A 27,315-nucleotide genomic window follows, 5' to 3' on the forward strand; every position below is an offset into this window, starting at 1 on the left:
TATTTAAAACATCTTCTGGTAATGCGTATCATTTCCTTATTTAAAAATAACATTTTTATAATCAAAAATTGTAGTTAACAGTTGCTACTTATAAAATATAGACCTTCGAAGAAAGAATAGAATGTATATATATCACTCCCCAGAGACACAGTTGTTAATGCCTAGTTATTGTCATCTAATTTTTGACCTATGTATAATTTGCAAGGTTCCTGTATTAGTAAATATTTACTTTTGTAGTCTACCACTGAACTTAACATTCATAACACAAGATTTTTCTTAAAGATAGAATAATTCATCCTAAACAATTAACTGGATCCTAAATTTTCCTGTGAATATAAGATAGTCTTTCTATATTTACTGCTTTCTTGGGATTAGTGAGATCACTTTTATAAATAATACTCCTAAGACCATGCTTGTGCAAAATCATGTTTTTGAAATTATGAATTATAATGCAGGATAGTTCATTAAAACTATAATCACACAGACAAAGGGTAATAAAATTTCAATGTCTTGATATATATTTACCAAACTTTTTTCCCAAAAGAATTACATCGATTTAGATTCCTGTCAGTAGACATTGAGACTGTTTTTCTTATAGTATACTAAAGAGTTTGAAAATTTAACTTTTCTACTTTGCCTTAACTATCTGTCTGCTAGGCCATTGGTAGTAAGACCCTATTAAGCAAGAGGCTATATAAAGATAAATTTGCATATATAAAGGCTGTGCATTAGAATATCTATTAAGTTGTAATTAAATTTCAAGTATGTGACAAAGGAGTTGAGGAGAGGCACAGGGGACTAAAATCAGCCTTAGGGAATGTTCCTTAGACATGGCATCAAAATCTATGCAGAGCATCTCTTGAAGTAGATTCCAGATTTGTGGCTGATGAATTAAAAACAAAGTAGGTTTTGTTTGGGTTTGATAGGGTTTATGAAAGTTAAAGTGTCAAAATAATGGAAATTCCCAGAACCAAAAACTTTATGGAGGCCAGGGAATCTCTAGAGTTGATAAAGCAGGTTTCTGGAGAATCTAAGTACACAGCTATTGATTAACAAAAACTTCACTTTGACAATTTTTCTGGGTCTTTTGACATTTAAAACAACTAATATTCAAAAGGCAAAGACCTCTCTTCACTTCCTACCTCCTGTCGCACTCCCCAACGTCTCAGGAACCACAATTTGATTATTTACTATAAGGTAAAATTTAAAAATATTTATGGAAACAGTAAAATTTTGCTTAATAAAATCTGTCAACATCTGTGTCTATGCACAAAGACAAAATACTAGAAGTTGCTACCTTAGAAAATCTAATTTGTATAAAAACACCAATTTAAATTGTCATGTGTTTAGAATTCAGAGACTTGTTTAGTATTGGCAATAAGCAAGTAAAGACAATAGTTTATTTCTGAAAGTTGGCATATGTATTAACTGCTTAGAATTGAAAACATATCTTCTACTGTAAATAAAGTCTTCTAATCATGGTTAATAAATCAGAATAATCACCTAAAGCATTTAAGGCCCACATGAAAATTAAGTATGTTACACCAGGCCTTTAAACAATATCTTGTTAATATTACTAACCTAATTTCTTCATTCTGTTTTCTTACTAGTATCTCAATAGAGATAGTGCAAAAAGACCCTTTTTCAAAAAGAGAGATTGTTCCTTGAGAGTTGATCTTCTCTTAAAAGATTTACTGAACTCTCGCAAATAATTTCAGGGAAATTGTTGCTTCTAAAAACTTATGACTTTGTCCACTGCTGTTATCCTACCTCCTTATTGTTTGACTATTAGAGAGATAGGCTGAAAAAAATCTTTTTGCATCTAAGGTGTTAAAGTTCATTTGCAAGCATGTTCTATGAGCTGGTTCTAAATAATGATGATGGATGGGCTTGGCCTGGACCACGTTTTTACTGATGAATGAAAACATACCTGGGAATAATATTAGCCAATGGATGGGAAAGAAGATTACTGAATAAAAACGGTGAATGCCTCATCACAAATTGGCTTCAAGATTAACAAAACTGGGAAAGACAGAAGAGAGTGGAAAGTTCTTCATTTGTCTTCATCAATGTTGCTAAACTGACAGAATAATCAAAAAAGTTTTAATTCTTTTCTCTAAATTATAAACACTGTTGTTATTGCTCTGGATAGATGTATTTGTAAGGCAAGCGGTGTTCAAATTGAAGTGAGGTATATGGATGAAGATTTCTCTGTGTAGATATTTTATGTATATGAGGAGAATTTGGGGGGGGCAATAAGAAGTAGTAGTAGTACTTGTTTTTTTTCCTATTATTGTCTAGTATACTGCAAAGATTGAATCATACTTTATTATGAAGCCTGTTGATTTATTTTCTGATTATTAGTATCTTACTGAAAAAGAATGATCTCATAAAACACTTATATCACATAAGTTTCAGTGAATTATGACATATATTGCTCCATAATTAATGTAACTATATTTTTGCAAATATACAAATAACAAATCATGGGTTCTGCTAGTTGATTTTTAAATTATTGCAACCACTAGATTTATCCCCAAAGGTTTCTAATGAAAAACATTCTCAAACATCTAGATGAAATGACAAACGTGAACTTAAGACAACTTCAGAATGAGATTGTGAGGTATCCCAGTCCAGGCTAGTCTTTACCTTAGCTTCTGAATTCTGCTTTATTATGTAGCTAGAGTGAATGGGCATTTATTGATTGACATGAATGCCCAAGGCATGAATCTGTGAGCCAATGAAGGTCGTTTTCCTAATTTTTTAGGGTATATATGTATCTAAGGAAGTTATAGTTTGACATTTTCCTTGGATGGCTCATCGCGTGTATCTTCCTCTGTCAAACAAGATCGAAAGTCTTTGGACTGGTTAAAGGCAAGGGGCACTAGCTTAAAGCCAAGGAGTAAATTGCAGGGAGCCTACAATTTTAAATTAGGTTGGAAAACATTCACCAGATGTGTGACTTTAGGTAGCTATTCTGGAACTTGATGTCCTGTTGACTTCATAATACTTTGTGAAGGCTAAGGAGACAAGGTATAGGCAATTCCTGTGGATCCATAAGTGTAATGCTTTGCTTTCTCCTTGCCTTGGTACTACATCTTGTGTTATTTAGCTAGGGCCTCTGTCCTTAAGAAAATTGTTGCTCACTAATGATAATAATCTTCATGAGTACTGAAAGTATGTCCACAATTCCTCAAACTTTAGGACAATTATTCTCTTATCTTCTTTATAGGATGGGAAAAATTCAATAGCTGCATATACTTGTACTTCTTGACAATTTGCTTGTTTTTATGGTGATCAAAATGATTTTCTGTGGAAGATAGTACTCAGTGGAGGATTCCTGCCCCAAACAAAAGAGTCAAGTTATTTTTCCTGGTTACTAATTTATACTTAGCATCAGCCCACAATGTCACCAGTAGCACGTTGATAAGTAAATGCTATATTGTGTGCCTTTTCCAAAAGAAGCATCTTATATGTATTTCTGGAGATACAGGTGCCCCATTTGAAAAAAAGTGTCATACTAAGTTCCCGTTATGTATTAGTCACTACTGGATACAAGGAGCACGAACATATTCTATGTTCTGTCCAAGACATTCATAACTAAAGATCTGCTGCATATAACTGTAATGCAATGTAATATAGGTGTGTATTGAAATGTGCTTAAGGGAGGGTTCACACAATGGATAAAATTTAAGCTCATAATTAAGTTAGAGTTTGCCTTTTAAAGGTTGGGTTGGGGTAAGTGAGATAATTGCTTTAGCCAGAGGTGAGAAATGACACATACAAAGGTAAGGAACCAGGGAGGAGTCTTGCATTTCCTGGGAATGATGATCTGAGCGTCAGTGGAGGCTAAGATTATGGGGCAGAAGAGCAGAAGATCAGAGGCTGCAGCTGCATCATGACAGGGAGTCTATGAAACTTTTATATCAGAATATTTATTTGATTGGATATATATTTTAGAAAGAGTATTCTGGAAGCAGTGCTCATGGAAGTTGAATTATAAGGTGAACTTGAATTATAACTTCACCCAAGGGTGAAGTTTGAGGGTCCGGGTTCTTCAGGCAAAAGATAACAAAGAATGGCAGACTGAAGAGAAGGGCCAGTGTGGGGTGGTGACTGTCCACATTGATTAAGATCGTGCATTTGAGAAGCTCACTACTTAGGTAGTATGCTCGACTTTTAAAATTCTGTCTTCTAATTCAGAAAATAGAGATTATGCTACTTAGCCTACAGAGTTGTGGAAAAAGTTGAGCAAAATTATGAAAAGTACTTAGGAGAATATAATAAGGAGAATATAATGCATTTTCAATAATTAGTATTTATGTGGTATTATAGAATGTTGTTTAATACTTGAATAGAGAGAAAAAGAAAAGCTGATTTTGGTGGAGATGATTTGGGGCATATTTAGTTTGAATTGCCTGTGGGACAATCAAATGGAATTGTCTATAAACCAGCCAAGTACACAAGAGAGATCTCAGGGCATTTCCTTGAAGAGAACTGATTATTCTTCCATTCTTTGTCCTCTGTTGAGAGGAAGGAGCTTCTGCCCCCCAACCCTCTGGTGATGGGGTTTAAATTCAGGGTCTCTAGCATAGTAGGTAAAAGAGTTCCACTGCTGAGCTACACCCTAACCTGGGACTTCCGTTTTTGAGACAATGATAGTAGAAAAGCCCATCGGCCATATCTTCATATCTTTTCTCCTGTGACGTAGAAAGGATGGACAAATGAGAATCCTCTCGCTCCCAATTTTTTTCTTTCTCAGTCTCTTTTCTTGCTCTTTCCTTCTCTCCCACCCTTCCTTTTCTCTGATCCACATGTGCTAGATTTAGGGCCGTCTCTATTGTTTCAGTAGGTCCTTTCTGGGGCAGGTCTTGGCCTCCTGCATAGGGGGGATTCCTGGGGTCTCTGGTTGCTCCACTTGGAATTTAACAAGTTAATTTATTTCAAGGTGAAGAAAGTAGGAAGCCCAGCTTGAATTCAAGGCCAAGATGTTTCTGCATTTGAATTTAACTTGGAATACCATTAAGAGTCTGTTCCTTATCTAACTCCTAGAGATACCTCCTCTGTTTTTTCCAGAGCTCAAAGAGAAAACTCAAGATTTAATACCCAAGTTCCCAAGGAACAATGGATTTAGAAGACATCAGTACAAATGTGGAAATGGAATAAGATGAGGGTATGGATGAAGTTGCCCAAAGAGAAATTTTGGAACTGAAAAGAGGCTAAAAGAGCAAAATGGGAGCATTTTCTGTTCAGCTACAGAATGGATGCGTGTCAGGGAAACACAAGAACTGAGAGAGAGCAGTCATCACAGCCAATTTGTGCAGGTTCTTTCTGGTTTAAAACAAAACAGAAAACAAAGCAGCACAGGCATGTCTCCCAGAGGAAAGGTCTACCATGGTAACACCTAATCCCTCATTATCCCGAAACATGTTCAAAGAAAAGGTCCCAAGCAGAGAGTGGGGAATGTGGTGAATGGTAGCACTGCTGGATGTGAGGTGGAGAAAAGGGGCTGTCAGAGTATCATATCTCATCAAGAGCAGGCACATCTGTCCAGACGCGGTGGTGCATACTCTTCCTGGTTGTTCTGGAGAGTGTGAACCTGCTCATGTCCCCACAGGGGCAGGTGCTGAGTGCCCACGTATCAGGCCAGGTGGTAATGAAGAGCTACCTGAGTGGCATGCCCAAGTGCAAGTTTGGGATGAATGACAAGATTGTCATTGAAAAGCAGGGCAAAGCACAGCCGATGAGACAAACAAGAGCGGGAAGCAATCAATTGCCATTGATGACTGCACCTTCCACCTGTGTGTGCCAGTCAGCAAGTTTGACTCTGAATGCAGCCTCAGCTTCATCCTACCAGATGGAGAGTTGAGCTCACGAGGTATCGCACCACTGAGGACATCATCCTTCCTTTTCGGGTGATCCCCCTTGTGGGGGAAGTGGGAAGCACAAAATCGGAGGTCAAGGTGGTGATCAAGTCCAACTTTAAGCCTTCGCTGCTGGCCCAGAAGATTGAGGTGAGGATTCCAACCCCCCTGAACACAAGTGGGGTGCAGGTGATCTGCATGAAGGGGAAGGCCAAGTACAAGGCCAGTGAGAATGCAATTGTGTGGAAGATCAAGTGCATGGCAACCATGAAGGATTCACAGATCAGCGCAGAGACTGAGCTTCTGCCCACCAACGACAAGAAGAAATGGGCTCACCCCCCTATTTCCATGAACTTTGAGGTGCCATTTGCACCCTCTGGCCTCAAGGTGTGCTACCCGAAGGTATTTGAACTGAAGCTGAACTACAGAGACCACGATGTCATCAAATGGGTGCACTACATGGGCTGCAGGGGCATTTATGAAAACCATTGCTAGCTGCCCAGTGGCAGTTAGCCCACCTCCCTATCCACCCTCTTCCGCAGGTCCAGGTGCCCCCAGCCACCACACATCAGTGTCTCCTCCCTTCTGCTTTGCTGCCTTTCCTTTGCACCAGCCCCTGAGTCTAGGTCTGAACCAACTGCATTGCAAGTGGGACTGGTGGAGCAGTCCCTGGGCTCCCTGAGAAGGGTGGTTTCTGGGACTCCTGCTCTTCCCAATTCATGTGTCTGTCCTGGCCTAGTGCCAGGCTAAGTGCTGTGACCAAAGCCAGGTGGGCCCCATTCTTCCCCACCCCTGTGGCCACACCTCTGGAGTGGGAGGGTTGGCTGCCCCTCACCTCAGAGTTCCCCCAAAGGCCAGTAACGGATCCCCAATCCTCAGTCCTTATTCTGCTTTGGGGTAGTGTGAGCTTCATTTTGTACGAGTGTGACTTCATCCAGTTATAAACCCAATAAACTCTGTAGAGCAGAAAATAAATAAATAAATACAACATAAATAGACTGGGGTATAACTCAGTGGTAAAATGTCCCTGGGGGTTAATCCCTAGTTAGTACCAAAACAAAAGGAGGAGGAGGAGAAGATGAAGAAGAAGAAGAGCAGGTGCACCTCAGTCGTAAACTGATGGCCTGTTCAACAGTATTCGTGTATCTGTGGACTGACTGAAGCCTCGTGACAGCCCCAGAGTCAGCATCACATTTGCCAGGTACAGGTACAGAACCACACTTGCTCTTTCATTAGATGAATATGGTGAAGGGAGATGATATTGGAATTGTAAATTGCACCAATGCAGAACAGATTTTGAAGAAAAAAAATACAGTAAGAAATAGCAGGGAGTGACAGTGGAAAGAAAGGGGATGATTTTAGAGCTCGTATAAGTAGACAGGTTGTGAAATCCTGTTAAATTACACTATGTTAAATGTAAATAAAATAAACGAATGCACAGTGTTTGAAAAAGTCAAATTGCTGGACATCCTGAACCCTGCAGGGTAGCCAGACCAACTGAGAGACAAGCTGATAAGGAAGCACCACTTCAAAAGACATAGCCTATGTGTTTTAGGAAAACAAGTATATCTTCCAGAACTTTATTGAGGCAGAAATTCGGAAGCATAGAAAATAAAACTGCCAATATAATGGTGAAGTTTCTGAGAAGTAGAAAGAGAGTAATAAAACTCTGAAATGTGGATGTTGCCCTACCATATGGAATCATCAAACATCTCATTTGTCATTTACCTAATGTCACATCACTTTCTGTGCAGCCTGGAACATAAAGAATAAACTGATACATTTTAGTTTTTCACAGATAATTTGTATTCACCTCAGATATATGGAAAGATGTGGAAGGCATAACAATTTAATAACTATTAGAAACATAATAGTCACTCCAAACAAATTATTAAAGGGGTATTGTTATTGTGTAACCTACTTTAGCTACTACATGAAGTACCTCACTTTTATCATTCAAATTGATTTAAACCAATCCCTTGAATAGAAGATATTATTTCCCACATTGCAGAGGAGGAAATCGATGTTTAGTAAATTGCTGAAAGTTTTACAAATAAGAAGCAGCATAGTAACTACTTCAGTGAACTTTTAAAACCACACTCTTTGTCTCCCACTTTATAACTCGTGCAAATTCTTTTCACAAAACTAGCAATTGTGACAAAGTTAAAAATAATGGATAATTTAATCCAGAAAAATAGAAGAGTGTGTAATAATTATGAATAAATGGTGAATCAGAGCTACTGACCTGCTGCTCTCATGGTCTAGAGTGTCATGGATTTCTCTCCCTCCGAACTCTCAAACACACACCTCTGCTAAAACCTGGTTGATGAACATCAAACAGATTAAAAACACTTTAGGAATTCCATAGGCAGGAAGAAAGAAACAATGAAAATAAGTTCAAGAAATGAATTCAGAATGTAGGGAGATCCTGTCTCAAAATAAAAAATAAAAAGGTCTGGGAGGTTTTCAAGATGGCGGCCTAGAGGGTGGCTGCATTACGTGTTGCTCCAGAACTCAGGATTCAAGAGAGGAGATATTGAGACGCTTGGGACCAACTCAAAGTAGCCGGGTGACTCTCACCCCCTGGGGGGGCATCCCGGATGGGACGGGGGTCCCGGAACGCAGGAAACTTTGTGAAGTAGAACTGCCGGCGAGACGCCCCTCCCCCCGCTGGAGCGCCATAGAGGAGGCCGCTCGGCACAGCGCTGGGACTCGGAGCAGCCACTGGGGCTCCGGCGGCTGCCCGGGGGAGGAGAGGCGGGGAGAACTGTGTGGACTCAGGACACCAGGGCCTGCCCTGAGGAGGAGGAGAGGAGCGTGGCCACTTGGATTCGGAGAGACTGCGCCAGAGCTGCAGGCGGTTGCCAGAGGAGAAGCCGCACGGCGAGCTGTTTGGAATCAGAACGACGCTTCTGAACACCGGGGCCTGCCCTGAGGACAAGGAGGAAGAGGAGCAGCCGCTTGGATTCGGGTGACTATACGGGAACTACAGGCGGTTGCCAGAGAAGGGGCTGCGTGGCGAGCTGTTTGGACCCTGACCACTTCTGAACCCCGGGGCCTGCCCGGAGGAGTAGGAGAAGGAGGAGGAGGAGCGCGGCGGGTCCTTTGGACTCGCAGTGACTGCATTAGCGCTCCAGGCGGCTGCTCAGAGGAGAAGGCGAGTGGTGAGTTATTTGGTCTTAAAGTGACAGCTCCTGAACACAGGGGGGCTGCCTGGAGGAGAAGCGTGGTGGGACACTTGGTCTTGAGGGACCACACCAGAGCTCCGGGCGGTGGCCCAGAGGACCCGTGCAGCGGGTCACGTGGATTCAGAGCCACTCAGAGGGACTGCTCCTGAACACCCGGGGGGTTATCTGGAGAAGGAGGAGGAACGGGCAGGGTCACTTCGACTCGGAGTGATTGATTGCCCCGGGCTACGGGTGGTTGGTGGGAGGAGGAGGCACGAAGTGAGTTTCTTGGACTCCTAGTGACCGCACCGGCATACTGGGCAGCTGTCTGGAGGAAGAGGCCTGTGGCGGGTCTCTGGGACTCAGAGCGATTGTTCGGGGCCACAGGTGGCTGCTCAGAGGAGGGGCCACGCAGCCAGGCGATTAGGTGCAGAACAGGGTCCCAGGATCTAGGAGGCTTCTGGGTGGAAGAGCCGCACAGAGACAGGCTTAGGGCGGAGCGAAGGTTCCAGGCCTATGGGCAAATTCTCTGAGGAGGGGCAGCCTAAGGAGATTCATCTGCGAAGGGTGAGGCTCCCAGGCCCAGGAGGTAGGGCCGGGCCCCTGGAAACTTTGCAGAGGAAGGCAGCCCAGCCCAGGCAGTAGATGTAAATTGAGGGGAACCTCTAGGAGGAAACTGACCAGCGAGACCTCCCCACCAGGTGAGTCTTCCCTGCTGGGTGAGGTTTCCCACAAGGACGGTAAAACCAGAGGCTCAGGCCCAAACAGGCCTTGCCTCAGCCCACAGCCTAGGTCCCCTTTGGATGACCATTGGTCAACAAGTGGAGGCACCTCTGCCCACTAGCAGGGAATATACCCCACCTGAAGGCCACCACTCCTAGAGAGGCAGCTTCCTTGTGGAGCACCGCATTATCAACCTCCTCCAAGACTTCAGCCTACTGAAGGCTAAGAGGGGATATATATAGAAATCTTCAGGGTCATTGTAAATCAACAGAGGAAATCTGCAATATCTCAGCGGTCCACTGATATCTGAACAACATGAGAAAACAAGGAAAGAAAATGCTGCAAACAAATCTAGATGTTACATCAATAAAACCCAATGACAGCATGGCAGAAGAAATGACAGAAAAGGAGTTCAGAATGTACATAATTAAAATGATCAGAGAAGCAAACGATGAGATGAAAGAGCAAATGCAAGCATTGAATGATGAGATGAAAGAGCAAATGCAAGCATTGATTGATCGCACCAATCGACAGTTAAAAGAGCAAATACAGGAAGCAAAAGATCATTTCAATAAAGAGTTAGAGATATTGAAAAAAAACCAAACAGAAATCCTTGACATGAAGGAAACAATAAACCAAATTAAGAACTCCATAGAAAGCATATCCAATAGGATAGAACACCTGGAAGACAGAACCTCAGACATTGAAGACAAAATATTTAACCTTGAAAACAAAGCTGAACAAACAGAGAAGATGGTAAGAAATCATGAACAGAATCTACAAGAACTATGGGATATCATGAAAAGGCCAAATTTAAGAATTATTGGGATTGAGGAAGGCCTAGAGAAACAAGCCAAAGGAATGAACAACCTATTCAATGAAATAATATCAGAAAATTTCCCAAATCTGAAGAATGAAATGGAAAATCAAGTTCAAGAGGCTTACAGGACTCCAAATACACAAAATTACAACAGACCCACACCAAGGCACATTATAATGAAAATACCTAACATACAAAATAAAGACAGAATTTTAAAGGCTGTGAGAGAAAAGAACCAAATTACATTCAGGGGGAAACCAATACGCATATCAGCAGATTTTTCAATCCAGACCCTAAAAGCTAGAAGGTCCTGGAACAACATTTTTCAAGCCCTGAAAGAAAATGGATGCCAACCAAGAATCTTATACCCAGCAAAACTTACCTTCAAATTTGACGATGAAATAAAATCCTTCCATGATAAACAAAAGCTAAAAGAATTTACAAAAAGAAAGCCAGCATTACAGAACATTCTCAACAAAATATTCCATGAGGAAGAGATGAAAAACAAAGAAGCAAATCAGCAAAGGGAGGAATTATCCTAAAGGAATTGTCAAATAAAGGAGGAAACAAGTTGTGTCAAACAAATAAATAAACAAAATTTTAAAAATGAACCAAATGACCGGGAAACCAAATCATTTCTCTATAATAACCCTGAACGTTAATGGCCTGAATTCATCAATCAAAAGACATAGACTGGCAGACTGGATTAAAAAGAAAGATCCAACAATATGTTGCCTGCAAGAGACTCACCTCATAGAAAAAGATACCCATAGATTAAAGGTGAAAGGATGGGGAAAAACATACCATGCACATGGACTCAGCAAAAAAGCTGGAGTATCCATCCTCATTTCCGATAATGTGGACTTCAAGCCAAAGTTAGTCAGAAGGGATAAAGAAGGTTATTTCATACTGCTTAAGGGAAGCATAAATCAGCAAGATATAACAATCATAAACATCTATGCCCCAAACAGTGGCTCATCTATGTATGTCAAACAAATCCTTCTCAATTTCAGAAACCAAATAGACCACAACACAATAATACTAGGTGATTTTAACACGCCGCTCTCACCACTGGACAGATCTTCCAGACAAAAATTGAGCAAAGAAACCATAGATCTCAACAACACAATCAATAATTTAGACTTAACGGACATTTATAGAATATTCCATCCAACCAAGAGTGAATACACTTTCTTCTCAGCAGCACATGGATCCTTCTCTAAAATAGACCATATATTATGCCACAAAGCTAATGTTAGCAAATACAAGAAGATAGAGACACTAGCATGTATTCTATCAGATCATAATGGATTGAAGTTAGAAATAAATGAAAGAGTAAAACACAGAAACTATTCCAACATCTGGAGGTTAAACAATATGCTATTATATGATGAATGGATAACAGAAGATATTAAGAAGGAAATTAAAAAATTCTTAGAGGTAAATGAGAACAAAGAAACATCATATCAAAACCTCTGGGACACTATGAAAGCAGTACTTAGAGGGAAATTTATTTCATGGAGCGCATTTAATAAAAGAAGTAAAACTCAACAAATAAACAACCTAACACTACAGCTCAAAGCCTTAGAAAAAGAAGAACAGAACAGCACCAAAAGTAGTAGAAGACAGGAAATTGTTAAACTCAGAGCTGAAATCAATGAAATTGAAACAAAAGAAACAATACAAAAAATTGACAAAATAAATAGTTGGTTCTTCGAAAAAATAAACAAAATTGATAAACCTTTAGCCACACTAACAAAGAGAAGACGAGAGAAAACCCAAATCACTAAAATTCGGAATGAACAAGGAAATATCACTACAGACAGGATGGAAATAGAAAACATAATTAGAAGCTATTTTGAAAATCTATACTCCAACAAAATAGAAAATTTCGAAGACATCAACAGGTTTCTAGAGACATATGAATTGCCTAAACTGAATGAGGAGGACATAAACAATTTAAATAGACCAATTTCAAGTACTGAAATAGAAGAAGTCATCAAAAGCCTACCAACAAAGAAAAGTCCGGGACCAGATGGGTTCTCAGCCGAGTTCTACAAAACCTTTAAGGAAGAGCTCATTCCAATACTTCTCAAAGTATTCCATAAAATAGAAGAGGAGGGAACCCTCCCAAACTCATTCTATGAAGCCAATATCACACTGATACCTAAACCAGACAGAGACTCATCAAGGAAAGAAAATTTCAGACCAATATCCTTAATGAACATCGACGCAAAAATTCTCAACAAAATTTTAGCAAATCGCATACAAAAACATATTAAAAAGATAGTGCACCATGATCAAGTGGGTTTCATCCCAGGGATGCAAGGTTGGATCAACATCAGGAAATCAATAAACGTAATTCACCATATTAATAGACTTAAAGTCAAGAATCACATGATTATTTCAATAGACGCAGAAAAAGCATTTGATAAAATACAGCACCCCTTCATGCTCAAAACACTAGAACAAATAGGTATAGTGGGAACATTCCTTAATATTGTAAAGGCCATTTATGCTAAGCCCATGGCTAATATCATTCTAAATGGTGAAAAGCTGAAAGCATTCCCCCTAAAAACTGGAACAAGGCAGGGATGCCCTCTTTCACCACTTCTATTCAACATCGTTCTTGAGACTCTGGCCAGAGCAATTAGACAAACCAAAGAAATTAAAGGGATACGAATTGGAAAAGAAGAACTCAAACTATCCCTGTTCGCTGATGACATGATTATATATTTAGAGGAACCTGGAAATTCCACCAGAAAACTCTTAGAACTCATAAGTGATTTCAGTAAAGTAGCAGGTTACAAGATCAATGCCCATAAATCCAACGCATTTTTATACATAAGTGATGAATCTTCAGAAAGAGAAATTAGGAAAACTACCCCATTCACAATAGCCTCGAAAAAAATAAAATACTTGGGAATCAATCTCACAAAAGAGGTGAAAGACCTCTACAATGAGAACTATACAACACTAAAGAAAGAAATTAAAGAACACCTTAGAAGATGGAAAGATCTTCCATGTTCTTGGATAGGAAGAATTAATATTGTCAAAATGGCCATACTACCTAAAGTGCTATACAAATTCAATGCAATTCCAATTAAAATCCCAATGACGTACCTTACAGAAATAGAGCAGGCAATTATGAAATTCATCTGGAAGAATAAGAAACCCAGAATAGCTAAAGCAATCCTTAGCAGGAAGAGTGAAACAGGGGGTATTGCAATACCAGATCTTCAACTCTACTACAAAGCAATAGTAACAAAAACGGCATGGTATTGGTACCAAAATAGAAAGGTAGATCAATGGTACAGAATAGAGGACACGGACACAAACCCAAATAAATACAATTTTCTCATACTAGACAAAGGGGCCAAAAATATGCAATGGAGAAAAGATAGCCTCTTCAACAAATGGTGCTGGGAGAATTGGAAATCCATATGCAACAGAATGAAACTAAACCCATATCTCTCACCATGCACGAAACTAAACTCAAAATGGATTAAGGACCTCGGAATCAGACCAGAGACCCTGCAGATTATAGAAGAAAAAGTAGGTCCAAATCTTCATCTTGTTGGTCTAGGACCAGACTTCCTTAACAGGACTCCCATAGCACAAGAAATAAAAGCTAGAATCAACCACTGGGATAGATTCAAACTAAAAAGCTTTCTCTCAGCAAAGGAAACTATCAGCAGTGCGAAGAAAGAGCCTACAGAGTGGGAGAATATCTTTGCCAATCATACTTCAGATAGAGCACTAATCTCCAGAATCTATAAAGAACTCAAAAAACTCTACTCCAAGAATTCAAACAGTCCAGTCAACAAATGGGCTAAGGAAATGAATAGACACTTCACAGAAGAAGATCTACAAGCAATCAACAAACATATGGAAAAATGTTCAACATCTCTAGTAATAAGAGAAATGCAAATCAAAACCACCCTAAGGTTCCATCTCACCCCAATTAGAATGGCGATTATCAAGAATACGAGCAACAACAGGTGTTGGCGAGGATGTGGGGAGAAAGGTACACTCATACACTGCTGGTGGGGCTGCAAATTAGTGCAGCCGCTATGGAAAGCAGTGTGGAGATTCCTTAGAAAACTTGGAATGGAACCACCATTTGACCCAGCTATCCCACTCCTTGGCCTATACCCAAAGGACTTAAAATCTGCATACTACAGAAATACAGCCACATCAATGTTCATAGCTGCTCAATTCACAATAGCCAGACTGTGGAACCAACCTAGATGCCCTTCAATTGATGAGTGGATAAAGAAACTGTGGTATATATATACTATGGAATATTACTCAGCCATAAAGAATGATAAAATTATGACATTTGCAGGCAAATGGATGAAATTGGAGAATATCATGCTAAGTGAGATAAGCCAATCTCAAAAAGCCAAAGGACGAATGATATCGCTAATAAGTGGAGGTTGACACATAATGGGGGGGAGGGAAGGGTTAGAGTTAGGGTTAGGGAGGGGGGCAAGTATAGAGGAAGGAACTACTGTATAGAGGGTAAAGAGGGGTGGGAGGGGTGGGGGGAAGGGAAAAAAATAACAGAATGAATCAAACAACATTGCTCTATGTAAATTTATGATTACACAAATGGTATGCCTTTACGCCATGTACAAACAGAGAAACAACATGTATCCCATTTGTTTACAATAAAAAAAAAAAAAAAAAAAAAAAAAAAAAAAAAAAAAAAAAAGAAATGAATTCATGTCAACTCACCAAGAAGGAAAGTTCATGTCAACTCACAAAGAAGGAAGGTTTGCTGGGCCAGCCCACTCTTGGTATTTAGAGTTATTCATGTTGGAGAATAGATGGTAGCATGCCATGAGTTTTCACTCACTGAGATGGACTGACTATGAGAATGTTGGAGATAGTGGAGCCATAGTCCTAGTGGCAAGGTCTGTGGAGGTACATTTGCAAGTATGTGCTTAGAGTGTGAGTGACAGCTATTGGCAGTGAATGTCCAACCACTTCTTATTGATAGCTGGATGCCGGCAATGACAAACCAAGCACAACAGGCTACTATTTCACCAACAAGACAGGAAGTTAAAAACAACCCCCCTAACAGACATTATTTATTCTCCAGGGATTTATTAGGCATAATGAAGACAGTCAGTCAGTAATTTTTCAGCCTTTTCGTTTCAGGAGGAGGTAATGAATTTTAATTAGTGAAGAAGACAGCTTTTCACTAAGGAGAAGAAACTGAAGAAAACAAGAGCATCATTGTGCACCAAGGATAATGGTAAAGCACGTAATATCCCTTATTAAGGCTGAATTGATGGGCAAAACTCTTTACCCTCCTCTGTTGTATAACATACAAATAAAAACCCAAACTAGAAAACTGTTCCATAGATGGTGAGAAGGATGGAAAGTGCCACTAAGGTTGAAAAACAAATTTTTCTAGATCACAAGGTAGTTAAGACACTGATCATCACTCTTAACCAATTGTAATTGAAGGTGACACGTATTCAACAATGTTTGTTCTACTTACTGAACATTCTGGCAGTCCTCTTTACACTCAAGAACTGATAGATTGCAACTATATGAAACAGGAATTTCTCCACCCCACCCCAAGTGTCTTAATTGGCTTTGAATGCCCCTGCATTCACTCTCGGGGAGGATTTGGAGAGGGAAGTAGACACAAAGGCGAGATATGGTTGGCTTATTGTTAGCCAAACCTTTTTCCCCATCTACTAACAGAGCATAGGTGTGCATGTGTCCAAGAGCATATAGAGGAGAAACATGAATTACAGTATTTGGAGATCAAAAGTTAATTTTGGTTTGGTTTTTGAAGGATCCGTCAAGTGGTGGATAATAAGATAACTTTTTGTGGCATTGTTCAAATATATTGAAAGTCCTTGCAATATTCTTCTTGAGGACCCTGGGCCTCTTTGTAAAAACTACTTTCGCTAATGGGGTTTTCACTCTGGGAGAAGAACATGTCCATAAACAAATGGAAGTCTGTGGACCCTAAGAATAGCAGAGCAAGTACAGCTTTGCTTTAGTGCACTGATAATAACTCATATGCAAATGAATTATGAGAGATTATTCTTCAGTGATGCCAGTGGAGGAGACTGGTGGGCCCCTGTGCATTCATGGCCTCCACCATGAGTATCTGGCTAACCTAAATGAGAACACTGAATACTCCCTGATAGACCCATAAAAGATGATGCATATGAGCTTTCTTTTCAGGGGCAGCCTGACAGAATCATGTCCTCTGGCCTATGTTACTGCTGTAATCTGAACAGAAAAGTTAAACATGAATGCTTCCAAGTTCTACAGGAGGTGGAAGAGTCCCTCCCATCTCCTTTTCTGCTCTATAAATTTCAGTGTGCAATGATTGGATAGAAAAGAGCTGTACATTTTTCTCATATGGAATAGGGACCTTCTGTTCTATGCCCCTCGATGAAGTTTTGATATTGATTATGTAGGAGGTAATGATAAAACTTAATTGATAATTCTGCATAATCTTTATTGCCTCTAATGCTGTGCTGGATTAGCCTAATAGAAAGTATTCTCAGAAACCAGGAAATTGGAATTGGTCTTTAAAAATATAAAACAATAAATTAGTGGCTTCCTTCCTTCTTCCTTCCTCCCTCCCTCCCTCCCTCCCTCCCTCCCTCCCTCCCTCCCTCCCTCCCTTCCTTCCTTCCTTCCTTCCTTCCTTCCTTCCTTCCTTCCTTCCTTCCTTCCTTCCTTCCTTCCTTCCTTCCTTCCTCTCTCTTTCTCTCTGATACTGAAGATTGAACTAGTGGGACTCTACCACTGAACTACATTCCCAGCACTTTTTTTTTTTTTTTTTTTTTTTTTTTACTTACCCAATCACTTTATTTTATTTTTTTTTATTGTAAACAAATGGGATACATGTTGTTTCTCTGTTTGTACATGGCGTAAAGGCATACCATTTGTGTAATCATAAATTTACATAGAGTAATGTTGTAATGTTGTTTGATTCATTCTGTTATTTTTTCCCTTCCCCCTACCCCTCCCACCCCTCTTTACCCTCTATACAGTACTTCCTTCCTCCATACTGGCCCCCCTCCCTAACCCTAACTCTAACCCTAACACTAACCCTTCCCTCCCCCCCAGTATGTGTCATCCTCCACTTATTAGCGATATCATTCCCAGCACTTTTTAAATTTTATTTTGAGATGAAGTTGCTCAAGCTAGCCTTAAACCTGTGATCCTAATGTTTCAGTCTCCTGAGTTGCTGGGATTACAGACATGGGCCTCCACGACCAACCTATTATAGTGGTTTTGAAGTTACAGTTCAAAGTTCACTGGGGAGCCAAGAAGATCTCCCTAATGCTTTATCTATTTATTCAAATCTACACAACTTTTTAAAAAATTAGATATACACACACACACATGCACAAGCACATACATATAGTGTACAAAGTGTATAATTTCATTTAGGTCTTTTAGACTTAAGACTAAGGGCTAGTTCCTCTGGATACTAAAAGTTAGTGTGCATAAATTAAAATTAGCTCATTAATGGAATTTGACAATGATGTGATGGTTTCTCTTGATTGTCAACTTGCTTGATTTGAGAGATTCCTGGGAAATTAGTAAAGCGCACTTATTGGTACTTCTGTGAGGTTGTTTCCAGAGATGATTGGCATCAGGTGGATTAGTGAACTGGGGGTGGGGGAGACCCTCTCTGAATGAGAGTGGCAACTTGCAAAGTTTGGGGACCCAGAGGGAACTGAAAGGAAAAAGGAGGAAGCCCCCGAGAATACTTGAGCTGAATTCTTCTTGAGTGGGTGCCATTTTTGCTGCTGCCATTATACATGGATATCAATTCCCACTTCTTCAGTCTTTGAATGTGAAATCCACCAGTGACTTCCAGGGGCTCTTTGAGCCTTCAGTCTTGGACTGGGGCCACAACATTTGTCCCTCTTGTTCTGAGGTTTCCAGAATTTTGGACTGAGCAGCTACTGGTTTCTCTGGTTTTACAGCCTGCAGATGGCCATTATGGAACCATCCAGATTCTGCTCATCTAAGTCAATCTAATAAATGCCCTTTTATAAATTTTGTGTATATACAAATACATAGATATAAATATTATTGGTTCTGTTCCTCTAGAGAACAATAACTAATACAAATGGTAACCTAATATTCCATTAAAATAAGTAATTGCAAGATTCCTACTAAAATACATTCATTTATATAGTTGAAATTCTTCTAATTTTTTGCTAAGTTTCAGTATGTATTTAATTGTGACCTTCATAAGCTACTGGTTTCACTTCAGAATGATCAACGATGGTTTGTTTACCACTTCTTCATTGGCACTTTGAGAAAGGCAGTTCTCATTTGGGCACATTTGTCCTCTGCATTGCAAAACTTTTTCCATCTTTATCCTTTCTGCCATGTAAACGCCAATGATGCTTCCTAGAAAGTGTGATTCATCTAAATTATCCCCAATCATTCCCAGCTGTCTTCTAAATGAGTTTTATTGTCCCTTAAAAGTATTTTTACCATTAATATCAATAAAATTTGTAATGTATTATTTACTTAATCTCAATATATACCCAGATAAGCTTGAACCCTTTATTTTCTTACAAAATATATATAAGGGATGATAGCCTCTTTAGAAATAAGGTCTTTACAAATGTATTCAAGTTGAGTTTACACTGAATTAGGGTAGATCATAGTATGATATTACTGTTAAAAGAAAAGAAAAAAGGATACAATAAGATAATGTCATGTGATAATAGACAGAGATGGGAGTGATAAATATGCAATTGCAGTGATACCAAGGGTGTGGGCAACCACCAGAAGCTGAGAAGAGGCAAAAGGAACACCTGGTCTCCTGGATAATGCTAACTCCTTGATTCCATACTTCTATTGTTCATACCTGGGAAAGAGCAAATTATCTTCTTTAACCACCAGGTTTATAGTAATTTGTCATGGCATCCCTAGAAAACTAATACAGAGTTGTTAGGAGACTTCTCTGTCTATCCCATACCATATCTGTTAACCAGGACAAGTAGAATTGTTTGAACAATAAGTTAATATTTATAAAGCACTCGAAACCTATATATTATAGGTAATATATGATTATCACATAATTATACAGCTTAGGTAGGTGAATTAAACAAAATATCATTATTTCTATTTCAAGGATAATTTTGTTTTAATAAGCCAATATTGGCCAACTGTCTCATGTGCAAAATCCAGAACACCTGCTTTGTAAATAGTTTGTTTTCATTTTTTTCAGTAGAGGCGAGCAATTGTCATAGAAGTTGTGTGACTCACAAAACCTAAAATATTTACCATCTGGACCTTTAAGGAAAAGTTTGCAAACTCCTGTTATCGACTCTGAAATTTGTTATATATGCTCTTTTATTGTTCTATTTTTAAATTAATAAGTCATTTATATATGTTACTAGTCACAGGTTTCTTGCAGTTTCTTTTTCCAGTATTATTTGAGCTCTATTATAACTCGAGGTAGGAGTGATGAGGGTATGTGTCTTCTGGGTCACTTATCCCACACAAGTTCACAATAATTAAGTGTTTAAGGCCACTAATTAAGGTATATTTAGTAGAACTGATGACTAAAGTAAGAACTAAAATAATACATTTTTATTGTCTGCACATTTGCTAATAGGGCTTTATGTGATAATGACTCATGAAAGTTTAGTGAACTTCTAACTAAAAACCACATTTTCCTATTGAGAACCACTTTTCTTTAAAAGCAATTTTTCAAGGTATTGATTCTCATATCTAATACTGCTGAATGAATTAAACAAAGCAGTAAAGTAAAAGTAATGACCCCAAACTCAAGGGTACATTAATAAAGTGCAAATTAGCTGCTCTTAAAAGCAAGAGCATGGACGATATAATCATTGGGTGGGATTTATCTGGGCCATCGTGCTCAGTGTTTGTGAGAGTGATCCAGGTCCTGTCCCCAGAGAGCTAAGAATCCACCCCTTTGTGACTGACTTCAAGGGCATGGTGATCTTGTTGCTGGCATTGCTGGATTTTAAGCTCTTACCACACATTGTCCTTTCTAACCCAGAAGAGAGTGGAAGTTCTGAATTGAGGGTCTGTTTCTACACAGGCATTCGATTTGCTCCCGATTTCAAAATTCATGGGTGAAAGGCAAGACAATTGTAATAGTTTCTTTCTCCTACAAATGCAATGCTTTGTGAAGCTGATCATTTTTGTAAGATTTGTTAACTCCTTCTAAGTTTCTGTTTCTGGTTAAAAAAGGACAGAATATTGCCTTATATTTTAGGATAGCTTGACCAACTCTAAGTCATCTAAGGTCAAGAAAACTGTAAATATCAAAATACTTGGAGATAACTTGAAGTTTCTATTTATTCTTTTGAGGACTGGAGAATTTGAAGACCTAATTAAGTATCAATGCCTTTTGAGAAATTATTCTAAATCTTTGTAAGGCCTGAGACTCACATGGTAACAGATTTTATTTGTGGAAAGTTTATCAGTAGTCATTTGAGACTATTTTAGCCTACTGTCCAAAGGCCCTTATCCAAATCAGGTTCACTTCAAGATTCTTTATTCAACAAACATTTTTTGAGGACTTTCTAATTAGTAGACACTGTGCTAAATTCTGTGGTAAAGAGAAAGAAAAAACTAAAATGATAAATTTAAGTAAAAGTTTTAGAAGGTGTCTAAGTACCTCAGAAATAAAAGTAGGAAGGGTTGTCTGATTGCTAGGATAAGGTAGTGAGTTGGAATTTTAAATAGGATAACCAGGGAGGGCTTCACTTTGAAGATGGGTTATTAATCAAACAATATTTGATGACATTCATGTGCCCACAGCTCTTAAAGACAAATTTGGACTCTGTTTCTAACTCAACTAAGTTATTCATAAAAGTAGCACTTGTTTTTATAGAAGTTATAAAACTTAAACCCCTCTATCAAAATAAGCTTCTATAAGGATTTGTCATGGAAATGGTTCGTAATCAGAACATTTTGAAGATGTTAGTAATGGAATAAAATTGAAGGAAGATGTTTCTGATGCTGGAGTGGAGACTCCAGTCTCTCTTCCCAGATCTAGAAACACAGCTTCTTCCATTATGCATTTAAGTCACTATAAAAATATACATACAATCTAGGTCAAAACTATGTGATTTGGTCGTTATGCTAATATAACTTCAAGAAGAATATCACAAATTGAACGAAACATCAGAATGGCAGATGAAAGCCAAAGTGCCACTTTTAAGACTGATTAAATTTAATTTTGATCATGTAGTAAAGTAGGAAGCCATATGCCCTGAAACCCAGAATTGTAGAGACCATGCAGCAATCAGGGCAAAGTGGTAAAGAAGCAGAAAGGCACTTCATAGGCAAGAGAAATCATACTCAGAGAACAATATTTCAAAAATATATCTTGTTTTCAGAAAGAAGTTGCATGAGAAAAGAGCAGAGACAATGAAACTTAGCGTAGTTCCCTGAGGACATGACAGTTAAGGACAAGCCAAGAAATGCATGTGGAGCAATATTTTTGGAAGCAAAACGAAATGGGTGAAGTGTAGAATAAGACAAGAAGAATGGGAAGAACATTGTTATCCTAGAACATTCTGGAGATAGGCTATTCTTAGACAAGAAACTTAAACAAATGTTCAATGATTCTTTTATTCAACTTTATTACAGCAACAAATGAAATATACAGATTCAATAAAGCATATTAAAAAGTGTGTGTGTTTCCATGTATCAGAGAAGGGTGAGTTTAAATGATAAATAGTAATGATCTGGAAAACAAAATAGAGAATATATAAATAGATAACAATGGCTAAGGATAATGATGCCTACCTTTTCCTAAGGCTCCTAAGTAAACTGTGTCACATATGGTAGAGTCTTGTGAATCCATTTAAATCACTGGATAAATTGAATATTGTAGTTCTGTTTTAAGAAAAAGAGCATTTAGAAATAGAAATCAGTTAAGTATGTGCAAAAGGAGAATCATAAATGCCAAAATAGGTAGAAGTTGAACTGTCTGCCTGATAAACTAAATTTAAGTTTCAGATAGGATTAAAGGATTATAAGATTCAGAGGTTAAAAGTGTCACAGTGTACTGGAAAAAAAAAAAAAAAACAATTAGACTTCTCCAGAGATACATTAGACAAGAATGTTTGATGATTCATCTTCATAAATTAATAAAAGTTTCTAATAAGAAATTTAAATAAGAGCAAGTTGACAGAAAAAAAGTGGCATTTTGAAGAGTGCATTGCAAGATTTTAAAGACAGCCTGAATCTGTGAAGAAAATGTACCCACATAAATATAATTATTTCCTTTTCCCTGAAATTAGCATTTGGTAATTTCACAAGAAATTAGAAATACCAGTCATCTTGGTGCCTTAAGTCTGTGTTTGTTATCTCCTTTCCCCCTCCTCTTGTCCTTCCTCCTCCTCATCTTTTCCTTGTCCTCCCCCATGATAACTTCTCTGCAAGTTATCATGTTCCATCTTTGTGAGAATCATAATTAGAGAACAAAACTGCTAAAGTGTGCCTGGATAACTTAAGTGCTATCAGGAAAGAAAAAAGTTAATGACTGCAAGAACATGTTTACTCTTAAAATTTCCTGCTCTTGAAATTTTATTTTAAAAATCAATTATGCATTCATGGGAGAAGAAAGAAAGAAAGAAACAAACAAACAAACAAAAAAAAAACTGGTGTAGCTTTCATCCTTGTATAGATTCTTTGTACAGAAACTAAACCCTATGAGTCTAATGAAGGAGAGTATGGTTGGGTTTTTCTTAGTTTGTGTTTCTTTAGAGTCTACATAGATATGTGGATAAATAGATAGAAATTCTGGATAAATTGACTTTTGTTGGTTATTCGTATTGCAAATAACCCCTCCAAATTTACATGTGGGTTGTGTTTTCTTTTTTTTTTTTTTATTTGTATGCATTGATGAACAGAAATTAATTGGATGAAATCAATCTGTTTTGTTTGTTGATGGTTGGTGTTTCAAGCATCTTATTTAAAAACAATCAGGATGTGAAGTTAATCTCCTGTGCTTTGAATTTTTGCATTGTCCCACCTTTAAAACATACTACTATATTTTATGAATTTTTTCCTTATCTATGTTCCATATGAAAGGTTCAACTTTTTTCACATAGAAAACTAGTTCTAGAATCATTTATTGAAAAATATTATTCTCTTTGTCTGTGTCTTAATAGTACCTGTAGTGAGTGAGCTGTGCTCTTCATAAACACCAAACACATTTATTTGTGTCTTTCCACAATGTCTGAATTTATTAAAGAATGATAAATTCACAGATGTTACCACTTTCAAGGGCAGAAGTTCTCCTAATATTTGCGGGTCACTTGATAGCCAAAAGATAGGCTATCATACGTTCTTTTATCCCAATATTAATTTCTAAAATATATAACACAAGTCACACATCGTAAGTTACAAAATAATATATGTAGTTTACAGAAATGCTAAGAAAGGGTTCAGACAGCCACAGGGATTCAAGAGTCTGAGAGCAAAGTCAGAAAGTAGACAGGAACACAAGGAATCCCTGTGGATGTTCAGATAGTATTAAGAACCAGCTAAAAAACCTGTCTAGGGTGCAGAGCTGTCAAAGGGCAGGAACTTATGTTAGGCCAAGGACCAAATGAACTGCAGTGTCAGAGTATCAGCTTGGGGCATCTGCCTAGGATAACAGCTTGACATGGACTGTATGTGGTCATCCAGGGCCAGAAAAAAATTGTGCTCTGTTAAAGTCCAAGGACAGAGAACAGAGATTTGGAGGTTAGACATTTGACAATTTTCTTTTTCTTTTTTTTTTTTTTTTAATCTTTCTTTCTTTCATACTGGGGATTGAATCCAGGGGTGCTTAACCACTGAGCTACATTAATTTTTTAATTATTATTACTATTTTTTGAGACAGGGTCCTGTTAAGTTGCTTAGGGTCTTGTTAAGTTGCTGAGATTGGCCTCTGGCCTCAAACTTGCAATCCTTCTTCCCCAGCCTCCTGAGTTGCTGGGATTACAGGATGTGCCACCATATCCAGCAACTGTGATGATTTTCATGGGCAAGTCTAATGACAGGGAGTGACCAGGTGATAGGGTGAGGGCACCATATCTAGTCTCAGAGTGCTCCTCATTTTATGGCCTTTAGTGAGGGATTTGCTTCATTCTGTGGACTGGTATATTTGATAAGCTCATGATCCTGTGTTTTCTGACATGAGTTTAGTAAACTCATATATCCATGTGCTTCTGATTAATTTGATAAGTTCACAGGTTAGCATTTTTATTAGCACAATTAATTTATCAGTTTATGCCTTATGGTTCTGCCAGGCAGATGGTGGTTGTTTTGGTTGTTTACTTGTACAAATAAAGTGAGACTCATCATTCCACCTCATCACTTAAACTCAAAAGAGAACTCCTATTTATAAAATGGAGTGACACAGGTTTAGGCTTTGTCAGGAAACTGCTGTTCTGCACATCACGGAGTAACTCAGCCTGCTCTCCACAGGACCTGGTCATGAACACAGGTTTATTTATGGATTTTATTTTCTGTTTCGTGATGCGGCTTCCTATCCTTGTACTAATACTACTTTTTAAAAAATATTGTAGTTAGCAAAACTTGACATCTGTTAGTACATTAGTGAACAACACCATTGTAGTCTTCTACCAGTATTATTCCCCATTAAGATCACTTTTACCATCTGCATGTGTATAAATTTTGGAACCATGGTGACATTTTAGCTATATCTGTTGAGAAGTAGTGAATAATTGTCATTTTCACAATATTAATTCTTCTGTTCTTGAGCACACATATTCCTCAATTTTTTTAGGCCCTCTTTAATTTCTTCCAGAAATACTTTGTATTTACTACATAGATTTCTTGCATTTCATTCATTATTATTATTCCTAGGTGTTAGATAATTTTGGCGATCCTCTAAATGGATTTGATGCACCACTTAATTTTCTAAAAAAAAATATTTCTTCTATAGAAACTATTTTTATTAACCCATTTCTAATACTTTATATGGAATTTTTGAATTTCACCTACTTTAAAAAACTGCACAACTGCATCACAAAAATAATCTTTTACTTTGATTTTTTTAATTTTAATGTTACGAACAAGATTATCTAGTACAGCATTTAGTTCAAGTGGCAATAGGCAGTTTTTTGTCTTTTTCTCAATATTAAGGAGATTTTCCATAATTTTTCATAGATAAGGTACTTACTGTAGATTTGTTTGTAGATATTCTTTATCAGATTAAAGAAATTCATTAATCCATTGTTTTTTCTTTATCTGCTGAAAGATTTCATTTGTACTAATTTGGAAACATCATTTTGTTTTAAATTATTAAGCCCTCAAGCCCTCTTTTTTTTTTTTTTTTTTTTTTTTTTTTTTTTTTTTTTTTTTTTTTTTTGCAGTGCTGGGGGTTGAACCCAGAGCCTTATGCTACCAACTGAGCTATATCCCCAGCCCAAGCCCTCATTCTTAACTGGAAGATAAACAACTTGGCTATTTTCTTTTTATGCATCATGAAGTTAAATTTGCTAATGATTTACTAGAGAATTTTGTGCCTTTTTTCATGAAAAATATTTGATGAATTTACTGGTGAGGCCATGTTTGTGTGAGATTTTCATGTTAAAAAGGAATTAATTATGAACTGAATTTATTTAACAAATAGAGTTTTTTCAAGCTGTGATTTTTGTTCATCAATAGAAAACTTTGTTTTTTCAAGTAATTTCATCTTAATTTTCAAGATAAACTTTTATTTCATCTTAACTTTAAAATAATATCATAGTCTTCCTTATAATATTCTTCTAATATATTTGCAATGACAGTAGGATTTTAAATAATGTTCTCCTTTCCTTGTTTATACAGTTTTCTGTATTCCTCATTTTATTTTGTCAATTTAGGTAAAGGTTATTTTAATTTGGAAGATTAGAAAAAGCATTCTATTCTGGCAGATGCAGCCTTATATCAGAGAATGCAGATTGGCTGGCCAAGTGTTGGGCCAACAGACTAATTTGGTATTGTGTAGAGTAGATGAAATATACAGAGATGCATCCTGACTGTCCACTTACTATATGATTTTATTCCTAAAATATATAATAAAATATATAGTAGAAACTTGAAAGCAACTAATAGTTCTAAAGACCTGTGTCACAGAAGTTCCCTTATGCATGCTATGACTGTCTCCTATATCTATCTCATAACAAGCATTTGATGGTTTGCTTGCTGGAGATTTCTTGACATATGCACTGAAATAAAATATAAACTCAAAGTCTATGCTGGTGTTATCAAGAAAATTCATATTTCTCATGTTTACCAGTAAAAGATAACTCATGATGATCAACTTAAATTGTGTGACAGAGAGAACTGATCACATACACACACAGTTTGATATTTAGAGACTAAAGCGTGTTACATAATAAATGGAAATTGGGAGGAAAATTCCAAATTTTCAAAATTCTGACTATATGTATAAAGCATTAAGCTATGCATTTAAATGAAAAGTAATATTTTTTTTCTTAGCCAGACGATGATGTGTTATGTTCTGTTAGTATTCATGTAGATTTATGGCATATAAGGTCATACTCTTTAGCCACAAAATAAACATATATATGGATTATGCTTACACTGTTAAAGTATAAAAGTAACTTCAGAGTACTCCGTAGGTGCTCAATAAAATCCTGAAATGGGATTATTCTTTAGAGATTGATCAGATAATTTTATGGATGAAGTAAGATTTAAATAACTACCTATCAATTTTGTTTAA

The 27,315-nt window shown here is 37.7% G+C and overlaps 1 pseudogene across 1 annotated transcript; it reads left to right on the top strand.

Annotated features, from left to right (window-relative positions):
- The first annotated feature begins 2,579 nt into the window (after window positions 1-2,579).
- On the top strand, window positions 2,580-6,833 carry LOC306644550 (AP-2 complex subunit mu-like; annotated as a pseudogene). Its single transcript has 2 exons — window positions 2,580-2,623; window positions 5,536-6,833. The product of its transcript is annotated as an AP-2 complex subunit mu-like (transcript).
- The last annotated feature ends 20,482 nt before the right edge of the window (window positions 6,834-27,315 follow it).

Source organism: Sciurus vulgaris (genome assembly GCF_902686455.1).
Source record: "Sciurus vulgaris genome assembly, chromosome: 14".
In the NCBI taxonomy this organism is placed as follows: Eukaryota; Metazoa; Chordata; class Mammalia; order Rodentia; family Sciuridae; genus Sciurus; species Sciurus vulgaris.